At 36.2% G+C, this 27,244-nt stretch overlaps 1 long non-coding RNA gene across 1 annotated transcript in view; it reads right to left on the reverse strand.

Annotated features, from left to right (window-relative positions):
• LOC115032127 overlaps nt 1-27,244 on the reverse strand; it is a 131,896-nt gene that overhangs the window by 18,247 nt on the left and 86,405 nt on the right. The window contains exon 5 of the long non-coding RNA XR_003837759.1: nt 15,816-15,928. This is a non-coding gene — a long non-coding RNA (uncharacterized LOC115032127). The remainder of the gene's footprint in view (nt 1-15,815; nt 15,929-27,244) is intronic.

A 27,244-nucleotide genomic window follows, 5' to 3' on the forward strand; every position in this document is an offset into this window, starting at 1 on the left:
TGCCTGCCTCTGCCTCCCAACTGCTGGGATTAAAGGCATGTGCCACCACCGCCCGGCTTAAAGATTTACCTGGTTTACACTTCTCCAGACTTTTTTTGTTTGTTTGCTTGTTTGTTTGTTTGTTTGTTTGAAACAGGGTTTCTCTGTGTAGCCCTGGCTGTCCTGGAACTCACTTTGTAGACCAGGCTGGCCTCAAACTCAGAAATCTGCTTGCCTCTGCTCCCAAGTGCTGGGATTAAAGGTGTGTGCCACCACTGCCCGTAATGCAGAATAATATTATATTAGCCAAATAGTAATTATTTTTCTATTCTTGAAACACATTTAAATAAATAACTGTTGGTATCTATTATGCAAAATGCTGGTATGATTAAGTTGCATGGCTGTATATTTGTGTGTATATTTTTCTCTTTTAAATGATACATAATATTTATACATGTTTATGTACTCTAATGTGTCCATTTTATAATGTATACAATTTTTAATAATCAAGTTTGGACAGCACTTCCATCTCTTTATAATACATTTATATTCAAAGATTTTAAACTCTTCTAAATTTTCACAAAATATGTAATAACTATTAATAATAGTCACTCTATTGTGTTTTAGAGCCTTAGAAGTTATTCTCATTATCTGATTCTATTGTAAAGATTTTATAATATTCTATGTAGATACTTCATGTTGTTAGGACAACCACCATGCTAATGGAAGGCCAACATTAGCATAATATAATTCTGACCCTGCTTATTTATTATGCTAATGTTATTGTTCTTTTATCACTGGAAACAACTGGAATAATTTCTTCAGCACTTGGATAAAGGCAGAAAAAAGAACTTATGTGATGATTATGATTACTCAAAATATTCCTGAAAACATACTGTAACCAACACTCTGGTTTCCATCATTATCTTCTAAGGACATTTTGCCATGTTTTCATGAATTAGATCTTTTGGCAACTCTGATTTCAGCTATTATCATTATGAGTACGATAAGTTATAAACTCAAAACTGTTTTACTCAACAGTTACTCAAATGTTAACTATGATTCTAGCTATTATATATTTGGCTGGTAGACTCAGCAAGGTTTTCTTTTTAAAGTGTTTTTTGATTTATTCTATCCATTTTCCAATAGCAGCTCGAGGCTATATGACACTGAGAAAATCAATTCCATAGTAGAATAATAGACAGGAATGATTTTAAAGAAGTCATTATGGAATAATTGTATAAATCTACTGCCATACTGAAGATTTGTGCTCTGTTTTAACTTTCAGAAAAGAAAAAAATATGAATATTATTTTATTTCAGTTAATTAAAAGCTCACAGAATTCCCACATGCTTCCTATACTTTTCTCATTAGGTAATCTTTGTTTCTTTAATTGGATAGTTCTTTAATTTATATCACGAAAGTCAATTTTTGGTCTGAAGTCATTATCTGGTCTTCTCCTTAAGCAGCACAAGCCTAATCAAGTTTCTAGCAGCTTTCAGGAAAGTTAAAAGCTTATTAAAAAATAAAACTTTAATGGGAAACAAAGGTGATTTTTTAAAGACCTAAAGCAATTTTTTAAATAATAAACCTTGTCTGCTTTCAAGAATTATCACAAGGACTCAGACATCAGCAGAGTGTGTCACTGTCACCAGCAGCAACAACTGAGTAGAATGGCATAGTAGTTACAGATGGCATGGTCAACTGTTCCTTTGGAAAAGAAGTATGCAAAAGAGGAAACTGGAGCTTCATGGTGCTCTCTGGAGCCTGGTTTGACAGTGGCATATCAGAGCTCTAGGAGCAGATGCACTGTGGAGTACAAGTAGAGAAATGAAAAACATACATTTTCACTATAGCAAAATAGATGCCAATGGTTAGACTGAAGATCAGAAGGGTATCTTTCCCAGGATGCAGAGAAAATATGAGCCGCTAATCTTCAAATAAAAGGGGAGTGATTGGTTCCAAATAGAGAACCCCAATAATGCTAGAGTTGGGGTAGCTTATATAGTATTCACCCTGTAATAAAACCATAGGCGTGTTACTGAAGATGCAAGTGGAGTTACCAAAACATAGCTAGTAAGACTCTACCAACTCTTGTATTATCTTCATTGTATTTTGTTTTGGTTTTCACTTACAAGAAATGACTAGGTAGGAACAGATAGTGTAACAGCATGGTCATATAACAGGCACTGCCTTTTGTCATCCATGAGTTCAAAAATAACAGGAGTTGCAGCTGTGTCAAAGAGAGTCTCAAAGCAAACAGAAAACACTACTTTACCGAAGATTGACACATAAAACAAAGAAGATGTCCTAAGAGGGACACACTGACTTCAAACTTTGACTTTATGCCTTTGTAGACATATGTTAAGATACTTGTTAAGATGTAGAAAGCATGTTATATAAATGCAGTGTACCTATCTCTGTAAGTTATTTTTCTACTGCTGTGATGAGTCCCTATGACCAAGGCAACTTTTAGAAAAAAAAAGAGAGTCTATTGGGAACTTAGAGTTTCAGAGGATGAATGTCTGCCCATCGTTGAAGGGAACATGGCAGCAGGAAGGCAGACACATGATAGAGTAGAAGCTGAGAGATTACATATTGAGATGCAACCACAAATTACAGAGACAACAGAGACAGAGACAGAAAGAGAAAGTCTGGTATGAAAGTTTTCTTTGAGTATTTGCACTTTTACTCTTGGAAAAAGGGAGCCTAGTGAATCTGGTCAGTTTCAGGGACTTCTTGAAGCTATTTTGAGTTGTTTACCTTTCTCCTTAAGAAGATTTCCTGCAAAATAGAATGTTTGACCCTGGAGGACATTGTTACATAACAGGGAGAAAAAGTATGTATAAAAAAACTGCAATTTCAAGCCATCATTCCAAATGGTATCATAAAATGCTATTTAAAAAATACCCATGTTAATTATCTTTCTAACTGTTCTTGCATTTGCCAAACTGTGATGTAAAATCAAATAGTCACATGTTCTATTATAATAAAAAATGTCTTAGGATATTGAAATTTTTCAGCTTTTAAAAATTGGATGGTATGAAATTTCATGACCAATATTTATTCTGAGTACTTTCAGGTCATATTTGCTCACAGGGCAGATTATGAAACTTTCAGTTAATTATTTTTCAGAACTTGGTCCATGAATAGAGACACAGAAAATTCTGAGTGCTTGTGAGAAAACTCCAAGAAAACAAGAGAAGAGTCTTGTGACCTCCGTTTTCTCAAAGCCATAGAATTGTTAGTGGACGGTGATTTCATGCCCCTTCCAGGCATAGGAGATAGGTGTGAGTGTATATCAGAGTATTCATTAAACCTGGCTATTATTTGTTTCTATACCTCTGTGGAGAACATGTTTTTGCCATGTGCCACTTTGCTGGGTGACTATATACAACTTAAACTCATGAGAACTTTATTCAGGTGATCTTCAGAGTACAAATTGTCTGACGATCTGAGTAATATTCGCTTTTGCATGAGACTCCAGTCTGCCACAGTTTTTTGGCCCATTCTCCCAGGTTCATGCCACCAACTAGATGGGAAAAATACTACCTTAGCTGACAAGTATTTTCAATTCGCATCCCCTATGGTTTTAGTAATTGTCTTAATCACCTTCCAGCGCTATACTGGATGTATGAGAGACACATTGTTTCCAAGACTATCTCTGTTTGAAGGACTGTTAATTTTTAGCATCACTAGAATTAAGTAGATATCATTTGACTACAAAAGTATCTCAAGCTCGAGTCTTCTGACTCTATATTAAAATCTTTAGCTTTATTAGTAAAACTGCTAACAGAGGATTGGGTTACAAGTAAATATAACTTTATGGAAATCAGCTTTTTGAAGTATTAATATGAATCTGCAAGAAACAGGCTACTACATGAAGGTTAGAAAGACTTAAACTAGATCTAAGAGACAAAACAATGAAGGAAGCACAGCCCAGCAGTTTACTAAGTAGAGAAGATGAAGACAAGAATAAGGAAGGAGTATTGCTAATTTCAAGTTGATCTTAGATCTCAATCTCAGTCCGACTCTAGCTAATTCCTGTATTTTCAGCTTGATTGCCCATCGTGCCTGAAACATTGTCATGGTTTATGTTCTTTTAAATCACTTTAAAATTTATTTTTATTTGAGTATCTGTGTGCACATTATAGGGTGCACACAGACATGAAAAGATGGAGTTAGACCCCTTGGAAGGAGAGATACAAGGAGTTGTTTGTGCCCATGAGTATTTAGGTGCTTGAACTTGAGAGCTCAAATATACTGCCTCCATATTTTATGCTTCTATTGCTTATGTCCTACTTGTGTTCTCTCCTCTTTCTTCCTCTTCTCTCTCTCTCTCTCTCTCTCTCTCTCTCTCTCTCTCTCTCTCTCTCTCTCTCTTCCAGTTCAACAAACATTTAATATATTTTTCGATTTTGTAGGAATTTTACTAGACACCTGTTTATTTTGAGCTATCATAATAATGAATACTTTTATTTAACATCTAATAATGTTTAATAGCAAAGACAATATTACTCTAAAGTATTACAATATTTTATCATATATTTATGGATAGCGTATATTAGATTAGTCATTAGTTTCATTTATTTTACATTTTAAACCATTTGCTTGAAGATTTCTACTCTCCTGGTTTGAAGAACACTGAGAAATCCTAACATTTAAGATTCTTCTCTTTCCTAGAGCAGAAGTACACAGTGAACAGCACATCACACCTTCCCCTCACTTCCTATTCTATGGCTCTGAGTGGTACAGTGGAAGGGATCATTAAAATGCTAGCCTGTTCAGTGCTTTGACATTGTAGCATACCAATCACCCAGATCAGTGTTCTCTGGATAACCAAGGCATTCTAGAGATAGATATCATTGGTACTTTGTTGAAAAGATCAACAATTTTATACTTCCCCCTTCAAGGATGGAAATTTACCACCATCGTGACAAGATGTCCAAGTAGGCAGTTCTAGTTGCACTCTTTCTAAGACAGTCAAAATTATCTCCAAATTTTATTTTTCCTTCGGTTAGTGACAGAGCAAAAAAATCCCATCTCTCCATATAAAGAAAGATAAACATATTTGGAAAAATATAACTCTAATTGTTTTGCTCTGGGAACCCAATTTAATTTTTCCTTTTTGATGATTGTCTTTTGTGGGCCTGGGAAATTCATAAATGAAATGGAAGACAGTAATCTTCATGATGAGATATCTAGTGATAATAATTATTGCTTGTATCTGTATGAGCACCTTCTCACTATCTGTATAAACATTCATAAATATTTATTTGTATATTATTGGCTCCTATTTTGCAAAAAAATATCTTTTCTTTTGAAAGTAGCATGACTAAAACTTTAGGAGGCTGAGAGAAGATAGTCAGAAGCTTCAGATTTCTTTGCTCTACATAGCAAAGAAATAGTCTACCAAAAAAAATGAAGAAAGAGAGAAGATGGAATATATAGAAAAAGAGAACATGGGAAGAAAGGGAGGGGGAATGGAGGGAGCAAGAAAAGGAAGGAAGGAAGAGGAGAATATTGGTAATTTTTTCTCAAAAAATTGTTGAACTTTTTACTTATAATTACAACTATTTTCAAATTTTAACATAAATAAGATTAAGCTGTGTAATGTTATCAAGACAAACTTCTAATTCTATGGAAATTTTTCTAGAAAAAGACAAAGGACTTGAAGATCTTAAAATTTTCTAATGTACATTGTTAGGAAATTCATCAAAAAGATTCATATTACCATATCTGTTAAAGATCCCCATTCATCTGTACTTTAGCTAACACTGGGAATTAAACTACAAGCTAAAAGTACTATCAATCATTTCCTGAACAAGATTTTCTACCTACATTGTATGCAGACCTAAACTATCATCCAAATGTAATATTTAGCTAAATATATAAACATGAATGTATAAGTCATGAAGTGGAATTTCTTAGCCATAAGGAATTTATAAAACTGTAAATGAGAAAAATAAAAATGAAGAAAAGGGCAAGTAAGACAGAGAGAGGCCATGTTAGAATTTACTTAGAAATTCAATGAAGAACATTAGAAATTTGAAATTTGTGACTTTATTTCTACTTTTTCCAAATATGAAAGAAATTTAACCTCCTTATGAATACATTGGTTGGATTGGTCCTGGAATTTGGAAGGTTCTTGTGAAATAGCGTTGTTAAAGCTTAAACTTCTTTCTTTGTCATACAGCTACTGAGGATGATATAGCCAGCCAGACACACTGAAACATATACATGTCCTGAGAGTAACTAACATGCCTGAGAAACCACGATCAAAAGATCTTAGTCTAGGATTTTTGTTTTGCTAAAACTTTGGTGCTGATCTTTCGGGACATGGAGGTGTAATTGTAGAGGAAGAAAATGGTCATTCTCAGAGGATAATATACTTCTTGGCCACTCGAAGTGGTGCATACCCTCATTGGAAAGATAGTCTCCCAAGACCTAGAATAAATGATGTTGCTATCTATGTATTATACCAATAATGAGAATTTAAATTCTAATTATAGAATTCCTTTCCTAAAGTAAAAAGTAAATGTGAACACAGGTATTTGGTGGTACCCTATCCATCTTTGCAAAAGTTCTAAAGACCAGTGATGGAAAGACCATATTTCCATCTTTGAACCACATAGTTATACATTAGAAGGTATGTTATATTATTTTATACGAAAATAATAGCAATTACTTTTTCTAATCACCTGGTAGGAAAATGGTCTTCTAAAATTAGCTGGATTAAAAAAATAACAAAAGCTGTGTGTGTGTGTGTGTGTGTGTGTGTGTGTGTGTGTGCGCGCGTGTGTGTGTGTGTGTGTGTGTGTGTGTGTGTGTGTGTTGCATTTGAATGCATGCTAACCTATTCATGGATGTTTGAATGTCAGAGTTATATATCATGTGTTTTCCTGCCATAATCCATCTCTCACTGAATGTGTAGTCTACTGTTTCAGATAGATTGGCTGACCCAAAAGACCCTAGCATCTACATCAGTTTTGTACTTAAATTAGCAAGCTCATTGAAGTATTCTTTCCTTCTACCAAAGGTGTTTGTGTTCTACTCAATTTACTTTAAGTTTGTCTTACCAAGTGGCTATTTACTGCTTTAATTATGTCACTCAGCCTGTTGATTGCAGGTGTCATGTTTAGTTATTTGCATACAAGAATTCATCCTTGAATCTCTGGGATAGATCTCACATGATTATGGAGGCAGTCATTTCAGTGGACTGTTGAACTCAGGGTATTTTGTTAAGAATATTTACATACATTTATAAGAAACATTGGACTATTATTTTTCCATGTGCTTAATAGTTTGTTTATATATTGAGTCTTTGTAGTATGAATTTGGGAGATATATCGATGACAGTATTTTCCAGTGAACAGGCAAGATGACAAATGCCTGTTACCCAAGAATTCAGGAAATAAGGGTCGTAGGATCAGTACTTCTGAGAGATATTTGGCTATATGATGTGCTTGCAGTTAGCCTGTGTTACAAGAAACCATGTTTGAAAATAAACCTCCAACAAACAATGAGGTGAGTTTTCTCTAATCATGTGTTATGTTGCTATCATTTCAAGATCGCTTGTTAAAATCAGTAGAAAACTTTCTTTAGTCTCATAATAACTGCGAAGTAAAGCCCTGTAACAGATACACATAAACATAGAAATATATAATATATATAATATATGATGTATAATATGCAGTTAATGCAATAAACATATCATGAATTTAAGTAATAAATAATATATTAGTTATGATATATAATTAATAAATAATATTAATTGATGCATACTAAATATTAATATGTTAATAGTTAATAGCTTTGGAGTTAGTGGTATCTCTCATGTGTTTAAGAGTGACATTATCTTTTTACATTTTAAGGACTGTCTTTGCTGGAGCCCCGTTGTTTGTTGCTGATCTCACTTTCAATACGGAGAATATCTCATCTTCCATTCTTTCTTCTGACCTCTCTACTTAGAATTCTGTTCCCAGGTGATCTGTAATCAACTCATGTTGTTTATCTCTTTTCTCTAGGTAATTTGAAATCCCATGAATATCTCTTCTTTTGTTTGTATTTCTAAGTGTCTGTTCATATGGCTCTAGTAGCCTTGATTGGAAAGAATCTGAGTAGTGACCTTCTACTTTTTCAATATTTGACAATTTATTCTCTATTATCTTGACTAAGCTCTCTCTCCTGTTGATATTGTCAAGTCCATCTTGACTTCAATGTATCCAAATATTTTCACTTTTAATAATTTTAAGTTGTCTTATTTAATTGATTGGTTTTTGTTGTTTTTTGTTTGTTTTTGTTTTTGCAGTCAGCCTTTGTGGTATTAATAGCCATGCCTTCAAGCTTACTGGCTTTTCTGTTGGATCAATTATGTCAATATCAATTAAACATTCCATCATGTTTTAAATTATGCATAGTATATATTTCATCTTGTATCTTTCAGTTGAAGAGTCTGTGTGTTCATCATCCTGGATGATTTCATGGTCAATACCCCACTTTACATCTTTGTTACTGTGATTAACACCATGACCAATAGTAATGTGGGCAGGAAAAGGCTTATTTTATCTTGCCTAGTGTAAACCATTCATTGTGGCTGAGGCGGAAAATCATGAAATGAAACTGAGATCTGAAGAGGCCACCTCCTGTAGACATGCATGACTCCCAGTGGAGGGATAAGGACACCAATTCACCCACAAAACTTTCAACCCAACATGTGTCCTGTCTAATAGCAATGCAGGAGCAAAGATGGAGCAGAGACTGAAGAAATGTCCAACCTATAATTGGCCCAACTTAAATACATCCCATGGGCAAGTACTAGTCCCTGACACCTTTAATGATGCTGTTACACTTGCAGACAGGAGCCTAGCATAACTGTCCTCTAAGAGACTCTACCCATCTGAAATGAATAGAGACCTTGGAAGAATACTGCTTTCTGGATTGCTACATTTGACTTGCTATGCCACCATCTTTATAAAACCCAGGACCATGTGCTCTGGACAGGATTATCCACAATGGTCTGGGACCTCCTATGTCAATTAAAAATTAAGGAAATGAACTATGGACATTTACACAGGCCAAGCTAATGGAAACAATTTTTAAATTGTCATTACTTCTTCCTAGGTATATCATGTTGACAACTAAACTATATGACAATCAATGTCTGGTGCTTTGCGTAGGCATTACAATTCCTTGACATTTCTTAATGATCATTGACATAAGACAGATGTGTACTAAACGATTAGCTATCTGTTCACCGATTTATAATCTGTCTGTTTATCTTTGGATGCTTTTCTCTGAGCCTGTTGTTAATGTAGCCATTTCAGCACTAGAGGGTGCTTCCATCCCAAGTTTGTCATGAACCTACAGTTGGTGTGCTGTACAAGACTGAGAAAGAGTGTGCATTAAAAGGATGTTTTGTCTCCCGGAAAACTTTACCTCGGGCTAGGAAGGGTCCAGCCTTATGTACTGTCTCCATTCTGTGGTGGGGGCTGCAAGATTCTTTTGATACTAGGCTTTCTGGTTCTGAGTCTGGCTCTGAGATCCTTAGTGAGTGCTTGCATCTATCAGCTTTCTCTTTCCCTAAGCACCGATGCATCTCTCCTTTGTAGCTGTTGGAAATGTGGGAAAGATGAACCAGGGAGTTCCTTAACTGCTCATACTACAACACAAGTTTACAGTGGATCATCAGAACTCATAAACCCCAGGGTATGAACCACACCCATTATATTATTGTCTGTAGTTATGTCTGGAGACCCTATTTGCCTGAAGTGGTGCTGGTCAAAATACAAGTCTGTACAAATGGGGCCTCATGAGTCTAAGAAGTTGGATCCAGAGCCTATGTCCTTCAGCTTTGGCCTGGGCAGTAGTTTTACAGAGATTGGTGAGATGTTAATTTCTACTGCACTAAACAGTTGCCTGAATTCCAGTACTAAGTCCTTTGTTTACTTCCCTGTCCCATTTTCTAGTGAATGAAGCCTTTCTCCCTGCTCCGGTTAGAAAAGCAGAGGTATAAACAGTTCCTGAGTCATCTTATTGATGCTAATTCAGAGGCTCCCTTTACAGGCCTTATCCTGCAAATAAGGATCATGGGGCTCTGGGAGGTACTGTTATTCTCCATTTTAGTCCTGATGTGGCTTCCACTTCTAAAGCCCATGTTTTATTCAGTCTTGTTCCTTCAACCTGAAAGTTGTCTCTGCAGCTTGGCAATGGAGATACAACCAACCCAGACAGATCCTTTTCTGTTTTTTTCCAATGATTCTCTTTTCTCTTATGCTAAACCAGCTGCTGTTGGCTTCTCCAGGGCTTATAACAGTTCTTTCATCTATGAATAGCTTTTGTTTTGTTTTGTTTTTATTGATTAAGTTTTTTACTTACATCTGGATGTCAGCTTTCCCTCCCTGCTCCCCTCCAATTCCACCCCTCTAACCTCCTCTTCCCTCCTAATCCACACCTCCTCTCTCCTCCTCAGGGAAGGAGAAGCCTCCCATGGATATCAACCAGCTTTGGCATATCAAGTTTCAGTAAGACTAGGCACATCTATTGAGGTTAGCAAGGCGGCTCAGTTAGGGGAATGGGATCCAAAGGTAGGCAATTGAGTCACGAATCAGCCCCTGTTCTCCTTTTAAGACTTCTAAAGACCCAGCTGTTTAATTGTTGCATATGTGCAGAAGGCCTATGTCAGTCCCATGCATGCTCTCTGGCTGTTCAGTCTCTATGATCCCCTATGGGACAAGGTTAATCAATTCTGAAGGTTTTCTTGGAGTGTCCTTGACCCCTCTGGTTCCTTCAGTCCTTCTTCCTCCTCTACCACAGGATTTCCCAAGTTCCATTTAATGTCTGGGTGTGGGTCTCTGCATCATTTTGTTCAGTTGCTGGGTGATGACAGTTATGCTAGGGTCCTATCTACAAGTATAGTGAGTATCATTGCTAGTGTCAGGCATGGGTTCCCTTATTCTTCTACCATCTTGCACTTACAGAGAATTTTTACTGCAGTGCTACAAGAAGTATTGATATAAGGAGATGATTTGTGTTTTTTGTGTTGACTGCCTGTAATGTTATTAATTCTCCTTTTAATTAACTATAGGAGTTGTATTTTTTCCCTTTAGAATTTTTAGAGCAGGACTTGCTCCTATGAATCACATTGTGTGTATATAAGGCCAGTTAAACTTCTTTTCAATAAAAATTCTTTTTGTCCCCTTTTCTTCATCTAGCTAGAGCAGTAAGAGACTGATAATAGATGGTAGATAGATAGACACTTCTATATGTTATGACTGGTAAATATGAACATGGAGAACACAGTGCATCCTTTCTTTGTACCTACTCTGTAAATTCCACTTAAATTTATATTAACCAAACTATAAGTACAGAGACTCATTCAATGTTTGTAAATATGGAAGAAAAAAATACGAACAAGAAAATTACTATACTATTCTACAGCAGGACATTTCAGATGTTGTGGAGTAATAGGGGATATTTATTAATTTGTGCTATTTAAACCATCACACAATGCTAAGTATTAGCTACCATTACTTAAACTTGGCACTAATTTTTTTTTTAAATTAAGAATTTAAAAATAACCAAGTGCATTTAAAAACTACAGTAGCACATGTGATCTGCTTTAGAGGCGCCACAAATCTGTCCTTATCATTGTTCCTTACTCATCTAAAATTGATTACTTAGGTTATGGCTGTGGTGGTCCAATATCTCGTTTAAGAAATGAAATTCAAAGTACTTGTCATATTCTCCACTGCAATGGTGGCATAAAATATGAAGTAATAAAATGTTTTGCCTCTTCTGTTTATTACAGATGGAGAGGTAGGTGCAAGAATGGCTTACTAAACTCTATTCACCCAAACTGAATTGGCTGGACAGCTTGATCTCTTTCTCACACACATGTACTCACACACACACACACACACACACATACATGCACATACATGCATGCATGCTCACATGCGCACATACACAACAGAGACACTCAATTTTGCTAGGGAATTGGTGTTAAGGTTTTGTGTTTTAGTGTTTATTGTAATCCTAAGTGCTGGCCTCTAAGATTTAGAGTCTGCACATAGACTGAGGAACCCTACCCCAAGTTGATTCTGATTGGTAAATAAAGATGCCAGCAACCAATAGCTGGGGAGTAGAGACTTAGTCTGGATTCAGATTTCCTAGGCTTGGTACCAGGAGGAGGAAGCAGGAGGAAGAAGGAGGAAGAAAGAGGAACCCTTATGAAAGAGTAAGAATGTGCAGATGAGGAGAAAGGAGAGCTGCCATTGGCTAGGGGCCAAGAGAAATATTCCCACAAGGCTAATAGGAGCTAAGAGCATCCCAGAAGAAACATAGCAATAACTTGAGTTATGGATAGGAGGTATCATGGAGGATAGGCATTTGCCCAGATATTTTGCTGTTTAAGGCATATTAATATATACAGCTTCTGGGTGTGTCTTTCATCCACAAACATAAATGGTCAAAGGTGCAAAGAAAAATAATTTAACTACAAATAGGTTGTTTAATTTTGTTATAGAAGTATCCTAATCATTATTAACCTGTTTTGGCACAAATAATTGTAATCATAAATCAGAGTCTTCACACTCAAAAGATAATGACATTATCTTTTTAAGTAACTATATTCTCAGCACCAGAAATATTTACTAGTTTCAAAATGTTGTTTGTTTTTTGCTTGATTGCTTTTAAAGATTTGAGGCTCATGGAAGATGGATGAACAGTCAAGAGTAATTGATCCTCTTCTAGATGACTGAGATCGGTTCCAACATAAAATAAAAATAAAGTTTTAAAAAATCTGATTTAAAGCACAACACTTTACACCTATCAAATCCCTTAAAAACACTAAATCCTTTTGTCCTGCTTATTACATAGCATATGTCTACATATTTAATTATGAACATACTGAAGGATTTACAAATGACTTAAAATCGTTGTATACTAATAATGTATCCATGTATATTATGATTTCCCTAAAGAGACATAATGCTTAAAGTTACTAAGTTTGATGTAGTCAATAGTAAAAGATTTATGATAGTGTGTTGACAACATAAAAGCAAAATTAAGGTGAAAAGTCGTGAAAACTAGAATGAAAGCTCCTGTCGCTTGAGCAATGTCTAGAAATTTACTCTTGTATGTGATTAAGGTTGCCAGATTATAAAAAGTGCACGCAGAATTCTAAATAATTGATTTTTAAAAACCTCATTTGAAGCTTTTGTTCAGAGTAAGGTGTTTGTGTCTTGACAGAAAAGAGACTAATTATTTTAAAATATCACATTGAAGACACAGGCCTACATTGAGATCAGGGTGAATAAAGATAAATTCTTATCTTACATCTCATTAAAGAGATAAAATTATTATGGTAGCTAGGATTCATGAGTCCTCATCTCTCAAGCTTAGAAAATTAACCATTTTATGCATAAAAAGGAATTAATAAGGCTGAGATGATGCATGGTGCACCCTTTAGTTATAAAGCATGGAAGGCAAAGGTAGATGGATCTCTGCAATTTCACAGCTAGTCTCAAAAATAAAAAAAAATAAAATAAAATAAAAATAAAATGGAACAAATTGGAGCATCATGGTAAGGTGTTTATTATTTGAACATTAATTTCCTTGTTTTAAAACTTTATACTGTTTTCAAAATACTCAATTTGATAGTTTAGAATCATTATAATATATAGTGTAAATATACTCCTTGCTTCAATTCTCTTAGGCTTAACCCCAGTGACACTTAACATATTGAAGAATATAAAAGATACCACAGTATTGGTTCTTCTAATGCTGCATGAACAGTTTTTCTTGTCATTAAAATTACTTTGTGCTACTTAATTCACTTGTCAGAATTGACAAACAATAAAAGTAGGTTTCATATTTTAAATCATGCTAGCCTTAGGTAAAATAGTCTACACTTTCTCATTTTCCAGTATAAAAGGTTACTGCTAATGTGGCAATCAATTTCAAAAGTCACTTTCCTGATATTTTAGTTATTAGAGGAAAGCATGCATAAAGTAATATGGATGCTAAGTAAATCTATGTATCAAGGGATATGTCACCTTTAAGTATGAGTATTAATAAAACATGCAAGCTTTAAGAAGAAATTTTTATATAAGTTCTCAGCAGTGCATTGACAGGCAATTATATATTTTTTTAATGAGTTCAGACAGAAATTATATGAAGAACCAATTGCCAATTGGTAGCATAATAATTCTGTGAAAGAAATTCTGCTGGCATTTAGGTAAACATCATTTGTTATAAAATGGAACATCACACCAGATTCTCTCTGGAGAGGTCAGTAGAGAGATCCTGGCTAATCACAATGGATGCTAATTAACTTGAAATATTCCCTCTGGCCACCGATGTATGGTTTTCCGTGTTATGTTTAGAAGTGAAAGTTTTAGTTTCTCTCAAATCAAATCAAACCAGAGAATACAACATGCCTTTTCAATGCTTAGATTAGTAGAGAAGGAATACTTTTTAATGAACAGGGAGGGATCTCTACACAGGATCAAATGAGAAGCTGGCAACAAAGAGTAATTATATCATATCAATGAAGGTATTGATTTTTATAAAATCATAGAATAGCTCTAAGAAGGTTATAAATGGGATACACTTTTGATTTCTACTGCAATGAAGTAATAGAAAGCAGTAGGTTCACTCTGTTGGGCTGCGTCTCTGCTTTATGAGTCTACATCCATGTTTATATACCATTAGACAATAAACACCTTGCATCTAATTAGGATCAGGGAGTGAGCCAGGATGCATGCAACAATTACCTAGGCAGAGTCTGTTATCTTCCAAATGGCAAGACTCATGAACCTCATACAGGAACATCAAGAGCTTACAGTTTACTGTTAGAACATAACTCTAGAGTCCTGACAGTTTGGAGTTACTGTTAGAATCTCAGACAATAACACAATTTTCATTGCTCTCCCTCCACTATGGGGCTAAATATGAATGACTCTCAATGTATCTCAGTTGTGTGGCACAAGGAATCTGTTTATTTGTAGTCCTCTATGATATGCAATTGTAGACATGGGTAAACTGTGATAAATTTATCAGACTGTAGAATTTGAGGGAATAGAAAAATCTGTTATACTTGTGTATGTTTGTAAAGTTCTCAATTCTTGACTACAACTGTGTGTGTGTGTGTGTGTGTGTGTGTGTGGTTTTCTTGAAAAAAAATCCTAAGTTATTTGGTGATAATTACAAATATGCCTTTATATTAGACATTTTTAGACATTTATTAGGCATTTATTAGATGTTAGTATCTGTGTCCCAAGTGGAATGTTTAGTATAGCACATGATAATTCAAAGTTATTATTATTATTGTCTTTAAAACTCAATACCACATAGATTATATTATCTTAATTAGGGCTATTATCTGCAAAATATAGGGTAGACCTTAAAGAATGAAATACATATATGATATTCTGATACTCTGTGTTTATGTGACTGCTTTCACTGTGGAACATGCCATTTGAGCATAAATTTCTTTTTCCTGACCATGGTATATCATGTTTACCCACAGAATAAAGTATTTCATATTTTTTTTTGGAGCGAGAAGTATACTAGTCATCAATAATGATATGCAATCCTCACTTAATACTTGGATAAAGCTGAGGCAATCTCACTGGATGGTTATATCTTCAGGACAAACTTTTACTTTCTTTGTTGTTCATTCATCAATAATTCCGCATGATATACTGGACATTTATCTAGCATAAAGTCAAAATTTGAATCCCTTTGTACTTATCCCATATAGTTTATATTTTTGCTGATTTATTCTCTTAAAGAAGAAAATCAATCTGAGCTGATTTCACAGATCAACTCACAATCCTGGGGCAGCTTCCATCTCAGCTCACTTCTTCCTCTCTGCAGTCACCTTGTGAGCTGAGTTGTTTTCAGTTAGCCTCATGTCCATGCGATTCGGAATTCATAAAAATACCTGAAAGAATTTACACACAGAATCTAGCTTTATCTTTGTAAGTCTCACACTTACAAATAGAAGTTATCCTAAACAAACTTGGGCTTGGTACAGTTTATCTAATTTTGCAAAACAGTGATTTCATCTGATAGGCTGAAATTAGAAGAAAAATGCAAATTTTACCTTTTATACTTCACATTTCCATCTTATTTGGACTCTGCCTGACTTCAGGAATATCCCAACCCTTTTTGTGTACTATTATTTGTGTTAGACTTTGGTGTTAACTTTCAGTGTTATCTGTAGATAAGAAGCAACCTAAGAATATATTCAAAGAAATCATTAAGTAAATGCTTTAGCATCACGCCTTTTCAGTCTGTCTTCAAAAATCATTAATTTGGAACTATGGATATAGTTCAGTTGTATGCATTTGCTGATCATGTGCAAAACTCTGAATTTTATTCCAAACATTCTCATATATGTATGTGTGTCTATGTGTGTGTACATACATATGATATATACATGTATGTATTTTTATGTGATAGTTAGGTGATAGATAACAAAGGGATTTGAATGATAGATTATTAAAAGCACTTGATCAATTTTATTTGTGTGTATGTGCTTATGTGTCTGTGTGAAGAGAAAAAGACATATAGATACATAGATAATGGATATATTTATAGATGATATTCAGATAGACGATAGATTGAAAGGTTAGTAGATAAGTATATGGATAATCACTTAGATAAGAATAGACAATAGGCATATAGATGATAGATAGATAGATAGATAGATAGATAGATAGATAGATAGATAGATAGATAGATAGATAGATAGATGGATAGATGGATGGATAGATGGATAGATGGATAAGACAGACAAACAGACAGATAGACAGGTTTTACAACCAGGAAACTAAGTAATATATTAGCCTCCTATCATCTTTCATAGAAATAAGATTTTTTTTCTAGTTTTTTGAAAGAGGGTTTCTCTATGTAGCCCTGACTGTCCTGGAACTCATTCTGTTGACCAGGCTGGCCTTGAACTCAGAAATCCGCCTGCCTCTGCCTCTGCCTCCCAGGTGTTGGGATTAAAGGCGTGCACCACCACCTCCCGGCAGAAATAAGATCTTTGATGTGTGTGGGTTATGATGAAATGCTTGCTTAGTATACTTTTCAGGTTCTTAAAAGTTATATGGGATGGCAGATTTCTGATGCATGACAAAAACCAAAAGGAAAAGCTTAGAATCTCATCTTTCCATGCTATGTGTTTCCTTTGTCACTTGAGCCATTGGATCACCCTGTTTCTGCTCAACTCTGCCACTAAATTTGGCCATCACCTACTTTAAATTTTTCTATAATAAGGTGAATTTACCTTAAATAACACTGTTCTCTTTACCTCCCTTGAAAATTAAGAATACTGAGTAACTAAGGCATTCACAGGACACAGAGGCACAATGGTCAGCAGATCATTAACCATTAGATCCCATAGATTCCATTTATAGATGGCCAAGTCTCCAGTCAACAATTCTTTCCTTATCCAAGACCTATCTTTCCTCCATGCCTAAGGATGCTACCAACTAGAGACATAGGTTGAACAAAGGGGAGCATATCTAGATGCAAATCTGCTAGGTCATTTTAATAAGATTCTTGATTAACATTTAGTCGTACTTTAAAATCTATCCTTACTTTGCTTGGTCCTTTTAAAGCATCCAGCTAATGGGCTTGCTTTCTGTAAGGGTTTGTTTAACTACAGAAATCATAGAACATACATGTGCATGCATGTGCAAATATTTGTGTGTATTTGTACATACTAAAGTCTAGGTATAAAGTGTCACTGTTTGGTGTATGGGTCAAGTACAGACCAGCTACTGCTCACATAGACAGCTTATTTAGATGGCAACACATAACCTTAGTTGTAGTCAGTCTTTTTGATGATTCCTCATGACACTGCTTTCATGATCAAAATGACAAAGGCTGTAAGGAAGCATCAAGCATTACTCTGCTTGAACTATTAGTTTAAAAGCCTCTACCATGGTTGCCTCATCTCAGAATCAGCTAGCTTAAGGAATCAACCTGATGGTCAGATCTATTACATGAAGGAATTGCCAATGGTCCACCTCGCAGAGAAACACCACTCAGCCTATGCTACATATCTGAGACCTCAGGAGCAGCCCTGGTTGCTTTTGCCTTTTACCTTTCCCTCCTACATTACCTCATACTTTCCCAGAACTCTAATTACCATCTCTATGCTAATGACTACCAAAATTATACCAGCAACCCACTTCTCTCCCCCGAGTTCCAAACTGGAACTTCCAACAGCCTAATTTACATCTACTTTGAATGTCTCACTGGTATCTCAAATTCAACATGTCAAAAATCAAACTCTTAATTCTTGCCTTCCTCTCCACACAGCTCATTTCCTCAACTTCTCAATCCATTTGTTCAACAAAGACTTTAAACCTGTCTTCTTCATATTTAAAATCTTTGAAACCTTTAGGGAAGAGAAGAGTTACAATCAACTGTAAAACTAGTTTAAACACTAACCAGGTCCCCAGGGAGCTCCCAAAGATGAACCCATCAACTGAAGAGCACATATGGGCTAGCCCAAGGCACTAGGCATATATAAAGCAGAGGGCTGACTTCCTTGTCTGGCCCCAGTGGGAGACGATGAGCCTATAGATATATAGACCACAGGTACCAAAATATCAAAATAATTTACTAAATGGTATGCAAGAGGTAAATATATACAGGTAAATAAAATTTCTAAGATTTCTTCCAAAAGCTTCCAGAATTAAAGAGGAGAACTGAAAATTGTACCTTGTACTTGCTCTCTCTCTCTCTCTCTCTCTCTTCCCATATATATATATATATATATATATATATATATATATATATATATGAATGCTTCAGAAAAATAAATTATTAGAAACTCTTTTAGAACATGTCAATAGTGATCTAGCAACAAAAACAAAACCAAGAAAAAATGGGTATAAAGTCATGGGTAACTTATATCGACATTTCTAAGATGCTAATAAGTGTAAATATACATTTTTTTCCTTCTAAATTTATGAGATGTGGTCTCATGAACTTCAGGACAGAATCAAGCTTCCTGTGAATTTGAACTCTTAGCCCTCCTGTCCTCACATTCCAATTGCTGCTGGGATTAATGGTATATACTGCCAGGCTTGGCATATATTTGTTTTATTTATATAAAAGACACATAAAAGTACTGACCAATAGGAAAATGCAAAATGAAACCACAGTGAAATTCGACAACTAACTCACAGGAATTACAAAATCCTAAACAAACAAACAAAAACAGTAATTGTCACAGTATGTGCTAGCAATGATGTAGAACAGTGAACACGCCTTTATCTTTGCTGTCTAAGGGTTTCTATTCCTATTCTACTCTTTCATATCATAGTCTGCCACCAAAGGCTGTCAGTGAAGGAACTAACTTAGGCAGGAACCTGTAGCCAAGAACTGAAGCAGAGACCATGGAGAAGTTCTGCTTCTTGGCTTCCACCTTGTGGTTTCCTCATACTGCTTTCTTACACAGCACAGAACCACCTGCCCAAGGGCAACAATACCCACAGTGAGCTGTGTCTTCCCACAGGAATTTCAATAAAGAAAATATTCCTACAGGCTTATCTTCATGCCAATCTGTTGGGGCTTTTTCCACAATTGTGATTTTCTCATCCTAAATGACTCCACCCTGTGCCAAGGTGATAGAGGATTTACCAGAACAATTGTACCCTTGAAAATATGACAGAAAATACATCACTATTCAAATAAAACCTCTCTTTTCATCTGTGTCTAAAACCACAAGTTAATATTATTATCAAACATTTAACATTGGAACTACTTTATTTACAACACAGAACAATGGAATTTATTTATTTATTTATTTATTTATTTATTTATTTATTTATTTATTTATTTATACAACATGACTGCAGTTTCACTTCCTCTTCTCTTCCTAGGCCCTATCTCTACCTCCTCTCTTCCTCACCCATCTACTTCTCCTCTGTTTCTCTTCAGAAAGGGGCAGGCCTCCTATGGATATCAACCAGCCATGGCATATCAAGTTACAGGAACCCTAAGCCCCTCCTCTCTTCTTAAGGCAAGGTAAGGCAACCCAGTAGGAGGAAATGGTTCCCAAAGGCAGGCAACACAGTCAGAGATAGCTTCTGCTCCCACTGTTGGGAGTCATACAAGAAGACCAAGCTACACAACTGTCACATATGAGCAGAGGACCTAGGTCACTCTCATGCAAGCTCCTCCATTGTCAATTCAGGCTCTGTGAGTGCCTATGGTTTCAGGTCAGTCTATTCTGTAGGTTTTCTTATGGTATCCTTGACTTCTCTGGCTCCTACAATCCTTCCTCACTCTCTTCCAGAGGATTTTCCTATTTCTACCTAATGTTTGTCTGTGGGTCTCTGCAATTGTTTCCATCAGTTGCTGGGGGAAAGCTCTCTGATGACAACTTGGCTAGGCAACAATCTATGAGTACAGCAGCACATCATTAGGAATCATTTCACTGAGTTATTTGTATTCATTTTTTTTTTGCCATTCATTTTTGGTTCTCTCTGAGCTATCCAGACTCTGGTTTCTGACCCTCCAGGCAGTGTCAGGGGTAAGCTCTTTATCATGGCTTTGGTCTCAAGCTGGACAAACCATTGTTTGGCCATTCCCATAATTTCTGCAATATTTTTACCCCAGCATAAATTGTAGCGAGGACAAATTATAGGTTGGGGTTTTATTGCCTGGGTTGGTGTCACAATCCGCCAACCCCAAAGTTTTCCATGGTAATAGACAGCTGATTCAGAGTCTGTGTACCCCACTGCTAGGAGTCTTAGCTAGGGTATTCTCATAGATTCCTGGGAGTAATCTTTGCATTAGGTTTCTAGCTCATCCCAGAGATGTTCCCCAAATGCACTTGTCTCTCCCAGTACTCCCTCTGTCCTTCCCTCACCTGGTTTTAAAAGTCCCAGTCTTTAAATTTTCTGATACTTAAAAGTTCAGTTTCTTTAAAATATTCAGTCTCTCTAAATGTTCAAAATCCCTATAAAGTATGGAAAATTTCATGACTGTAGGTTCTTGTAACATTAAAAAAAAAATTGTTATTCTAAGAGAGGAGAATCAGGGCATGGTCATTATATATGTGCAACAGTGTAAAACACTTGGAGTCAGATAACCAGTGTTCACTCATCATCTGGACTCCAAAGGGCCTGGACCACTTTTCTAGCTCTGCTCTTTGCAGCATATGCAACTTGTTTCCCAGGCTCTGGCTGGGTCTAATTTATACCTGCCACTGTCCATGGTTGTCATCTGACTGTATTGGAGTCTCTAAAATGCTAGAATATCAAGTGTAATTGGATTGTACCTTCACCAATAACCCCATCTGAACTTTTCCTCTGGGACTCAGGCCACACCTCATGGTACCAAACCTCAACTTTTGTCCATGGTTCATTGAATCCTGAAGCTTCTACAAAAATTGAAGATCCAACTTCACTACTGACCTCTTCTGGTTTTTCATGGTGTTCAGTATCAGCTGCTGCTCTCCGTGACCTGTTCAGGCTTCTACAGCCAATATCATCAGGGAGACTTTTACATGTTACCAAGTTAGGCTGCCAATAGCGCCATTCATTGCCCTTTCTGGCCATAGCTTCTGCGTGTTGATTCTGAGGAAACACTTTCTTGAATATTTCACCTCAATGATGCTGGTCTCTTCTTAATCCTAGATAATTCTCCCTTCTCCAGTTACCCAGCATTGATTATTCCAGTAAAGCTAAGGTTTCATACTCATGTATCTTAATGAAAATATTGAACAGCTCTAACAGAGTCTTCAAGAGACTCAATCTTCCCCCCCTGAAATGCCACAAGCCATTATCTACAATCTTCCTGAAAATTTTATTTTCCAGTCTCACACAAAAACGACCACTGATTTCTTAGCACATAAGGGCTTTCCCTGTCCCAGTTTAAATCCCACCATGATCTTCCCAAAAATACATAATCAGGTCTGTCAGAAAAATACCATACTCCTTGGCCAACTTCTGCATTAGGGTTTCTATTGTGTTAAAAATTATGAACACAAGAAACTTGAGTAGATGTGAAGAGTGTATTTTACCTTATAGCTTGTAGATCACCATCCAGGGAAGTCATGGTAGGAACTCAGGGCATGAAACTGGAAGTAGGAACTGATGTAGAGACCATGGAGGCATGGTACTTACTGGCTTCCTTCTTTGGCTTGCTCAGTCTGCTTTATTAAACAATCTGCCCAGAGTGAGCTGGCCATTCCCATGTGAATCACCAATTAAGAGAAAATGCCTCACAGGTTTGGCTATAGATAAATCTGTTGAAAGAATCTTTTCAATTGAGATTTCCCCTTCCCAAATGATTCTAGATTGTGTGGAGATAACAACAACAACAGCAACAACAACAACAACAAACAGGCTAGCTTGTTTTAATATATATCATAAAAAGTCTGTGGGGGAGTGTTAGTAATAATGAAAGAAAAATAAGGAAGTCAATTTGAGATGGGGGGCACATCATAGGACTTGGATGTTCAAGGGATGAGTGAAAGAAAGGAAAGGAGTAAGGTGATATGAGAAATTTAATCTAAAAATATATTTTAAAAGAATTCTATTGCTTCTTATTTGGGGAATATTTTTATAAAATAAAACTTACTTTTTTAACTTATTCACTTTATATCATGCCCACTGCCCCTTTCCTCTGAGCAGGAGGTGACCCACCTAGGTATCCCCTGCACCCTGGCACTTCAAATCTCTGCAAGGCTAGACATTTTCTCTCCCACTGAAGCCAGACAAGGTAGCAGAGATGGTAGGACATATCCCAAATACAAGCTACAACTTTTGGGATAGCCCCGTTCCAGTTGGTTGGGCCCCACATCTGCACATCTGCTACATAAGAGCAAGGAGGCCTAGTTCTAGCCTTTGGTTGCTGGTTCAGATGCTGACAGCCCCGAGGGTCCAGGTGAGTTGACTCTGTTGGTCTTCCTGTGGAGTTCCTGTCCTTTAGAATTCAATCTCATATATTTTGTGTGTATCTCAGGCACAGTATTTCCCCAAATGGTAGGAAAGCATATGTCTACAGAGTCTTATACACATGTGTTAACAGTAACCTTGTGAGAAACAGACAAAATTGTATTCAGTTCAAATGTCCATCAGCTAAGTGTCTGCAGTAGGGAATATTACTTTGTGTCTGAAAGTTTTGGGCGTTTATCAAGGTAAAATGTTTTCTTTAGGACTTTAGACCATAGGTCCTAATGCTGGCCTATATTGTGAAATATCTCTCTCTCTGTCTCTCTCTGTCTCTCTCTGTCTCTCTCTGTCTCTCTCTGTCTCTCTCTGTCTCTCTCTGTCTCTCTCTCTCTCTCTCTCTCTGTGTGTGTGTTTAATAATTTGGTCATGCCTGAGAAGTGAGGAATTTTCAATTTGTCTTTACCTATAACTTCAGCCTATAATAATTTTAAAAATTACATAAGAAGCATAAGCCAAGAATCCAAATGTAGTGATTCTGTTCCTAGAATTGGAAGATGAGATCTTTTCTTTGGAGGTAAGTTCTTTTCCTGCTACTAGGGGTCTGGGCTCATGGAGTAGGCCACTTCACTCCCAGAGTGGTATTTCCTGTAGAAATTCTGATTCCCAGAGCTCTGATGACTGTGTGACCACATGATTCCTCTAACACAGTGGTTCTCACTCTTCCTAATACTGCGACCCTTTAATACAGTTCCAAATATTGTGGTGATTCCCCCAACCATAAAATTATTTTCATTGTTACTATACCACTGTGATTGTGCTAATGTTATGAATCATAATATAAACATCTGATATGCAGGATTTATGATATGTGACCCCTGTGAGAAGGTCACTGGATTATAAGGGCACATGACCCACAAGTTGAGAACTGATGCTCTAAAAGGAGTTTGGGGCTTGGATAACTATATGAGAAAGCAGTACTTTGTAATCTGAGACCATCCTCAGGGTAAGGTGAAGGAACCTCTGTTACAAGAATTCCAGAGAAAAGAGCATTCAGAAAGAGACAGGAAAGGCAATGCCAGTAAATGTTGTAGCAGCAAGCCTTCAAGTTCACATTAGTGATCGCTTCGAGTCTTACCACTAGAAGGATGTACTTCCTTAATTACCAGTAGATGTTGGATTTTATGCAAATAACAAAAAACTAAATGGTTAAAAGAAATCTTCTTTGCTAGTTTTAAAACAATATAGATTAGTAAGTTGACTGGTGCTAGCAGACTTTTCAGGTAAAGAGTGCTGTAGGTTTGTGAAGAAACAAATTTAGGGATAGTAACAGGGTCCATATTATCTCATATATATATATATATATATATATATATATATATATATATATATATATATCAATAATGGAAAAGAAACAATACAGTTAGCAAAAAGCACATTATATATCTATCTCTATTCCTATCCTTATCCCTATCTCTATCTATCAGAAAGAGATGAGATATTTATTGATTTTATGTGCCATAGTGAAAGAACTTATTAGTGGTATTCAAGACAATTTGTTGGTAAGGAAAGAGCAAATGAGGGGAGGAAACAGAACAAACGTTTATATATGTGTGTGTGTGTGTGTGTGTGTGCATATTAGCATGTATGCTTTTATACACTAGTGTATAGTTTTTCCATTGTTAAAGATCACTCTCAGGTCATGCTAGACTCTCCAACTGAAGTACATATCTGTCATTTCTGAGACAATTTATCACTGTTCAGCTTACATGAGACTCTTAACTTAGCAGCTGAGGCTGGCTTTGAACCCATGATCCACTAACTTTTGCCCAGATAAATCTATGCTATATTTTTTTATTATAGCACTGTAATATAGAGTTACCAAACTCATATTCTTTATATAAATGAAATAATTTTACCTTTGTATGCAAAAACCTGAAACTTAAAAAGTAGTTTTTATTTATTTCATATACTTACAGGGAATCATGTAAAAGAAAACAAAAGTTGAGTTGTATTTTAATTAGAATTATATTATGGAAATAAGAATTAAAGATAATTTGAATCACCTTCTTATTTTGACCTTTGTCATTAACAAAAATCTTAAGCCATTAGGACAGTAGCAGAGACATCTTTGTAGAGTAGCAAATAACCTGGATGCTACATGATATGGAAATTGGGATAGGTACCCTTTGAAATGGTAAACAGAAAAGGACAGATTTTTTTTATAAGAAAACTCATTCTTCTTAAATAGGATGTCAGTGTACTATGGGGAAACAACAACGAAAGCCAGATGTTCCTGGAGAAGACATTAAGTCCCTTTGATTGATGGTTTGCCACAAAATGGATAAGACTGGGAATCTTTACATAAACTAATTAGGTCAAGCTACCTTATATGCAGCTACAGACCCTCAGCTATTTAAGAATCAGGTTACTCTATAGAGCTCTGAGAATGATTTCCAGCCTTTCTTCCATGATTGTTTCTTGCATTGTGATTCAGGGCTGCACAGCAAGAAGCTGCTCAAACTGTCTGATAATGGCTCATGGAAACAAGTTCCATTACAAGTGACCACTACTTCACCCACCTCCGTCATATAAATACACAAATAACCAGGCCTTGGTAAACAGTACATTCCCAGAGCAGAGGTTAAAACATCACCCTCAAGCATAACATTAATGGGAAGATTTAATGTATTTGTATAGAACTTTAGGATTCAATACAAATATACCTGCCTAAATTACTGTTAGGTTACTGAGGCTGTTCATGTAAGAAGGATCAGCCACACCTCATGTCTTAGTTATAGTTTTTATTGCTGTGAAGAGACATCATGCCCACAGCAACTATTATAAAAGAAAAATTAATTAAGACTTACAGGTTCAGGGATTTAGTCTATTATTCTTCTGGTAGAAGCATGGCAGCATGCAGGAAGACATGTTGCTGGAAAGGATCTTTATGTTCAATACTCTAACTTCATTGTGACCAAAACTCTTCAACCAATCCAAGAATATGGGCAGTGGTTTGAAGATGGGTATGGACTTTGCAATAATTATGATCAAACCTGGAGGCATGGAAAAGTTATGTGGCTTAGTGCCTTTCTATACTCAGGAAAAAATCTGAACAGAGACTTGAATGGTGACTACTTACAAACCAGAATAAAGACTGAGAGTTTTATTCCTAAAGACGTTTTCTGGTTGAGAGTGTAAACAAGTGCCTGAGAAGGACAAGTTCAGTTTCAGGAGAATTCCTTTGGCTGGAATAAGTTAATGGACTAAGCCAAAGAGAATGCTGACATTAAAGACCTTATTACTGGTCTTCTTGCCTTCCAGCTCATACCCCTCAGGGCTCCTATTATCTGAGCATCTTCAACAGATCACTCAAGCAATTCTACAACTATACATCAGAAAAGTCTCTCATGTTCATAAGTTGAATAATATCTGTAAAGACTCACCCTATTTTCTTTTGTATTTCTTTCTTTACTGAGGATTACTTTATAGTAACATTTTCATTTTTCTCTTGCCTATATATGGTAGATGGACACAAGCTATTTTCCATTGCATTTGTTGGTCCTGTGGCCAGGATATCTGGGTTAATGTTTTTCACGATGTGATCCTGGTTTTGTTTGCTTTCTTCCAAATGCCAATGCCCTCGTCTCTAAGCTGAGACAAATGATATCAGCTCTGTCTGCTTCCTAGTGAGGTTATGAATACCAAATGCTTCAGAAAGAACTTTAACGCTGAACAATCCATCTATAGGCACAAGGTATGCTTAGTCACACAACAGAACAGAGTAAACATACCTTAGAAAGTAAAAAAGGTCGTTTTAAAGTGTAATTAGTAACATTGATAATGCATTTCTTTTCACTAAACAAGAGCTGCTCACCTCCTGACCTGTATTGCAGCAGGATCGTGTGTGTTGAAAACAAAGATATATAAAGAACACAGCACTATACTTGAGACACCTTAAGTCTTGTCCAGGAGAGTGATGTGCAAGCAGCTAATTAAAATACAAGGTCATCATTGGCATTCCAGGCATGCTGAGTGTGTCATAATTGGATGCTGAGGATGAAGAAGAGTCCCATAACTCCGACTAAGAGAAATACTTCCAAACAAAGGCAATTATAGGTGTGTTGTGGGTGATTCGTTTCATCAGAGGTGTGGTTTGGGACGAGAAACTAAGAAAGAAACTCTGCATTTAGATTGTAGTCTGGTTTCAGGAAAACGTTCTCTGCATTCAGATTTGTACAACGAGGATTTACCTATGCTCTTCCATTTGCTCCATTGTTGCAGAAGTCTCTTCCTTTAACAGTCTCCAATAACAGCCCTCAGAATGAATCAGAGTG

Source organism: Mus caroli, chromosome 10 (assembly GCF_900094665.2).
Source record: "Mus caroli chromosome 10, CAROLI_EIJ_v1.1, whole genome shotgun sequence".
NCBI lineage: Eukaryota > Metazoa > Chordata > Mammalia > Rodentia > Muridae > Mus > Mus caroli.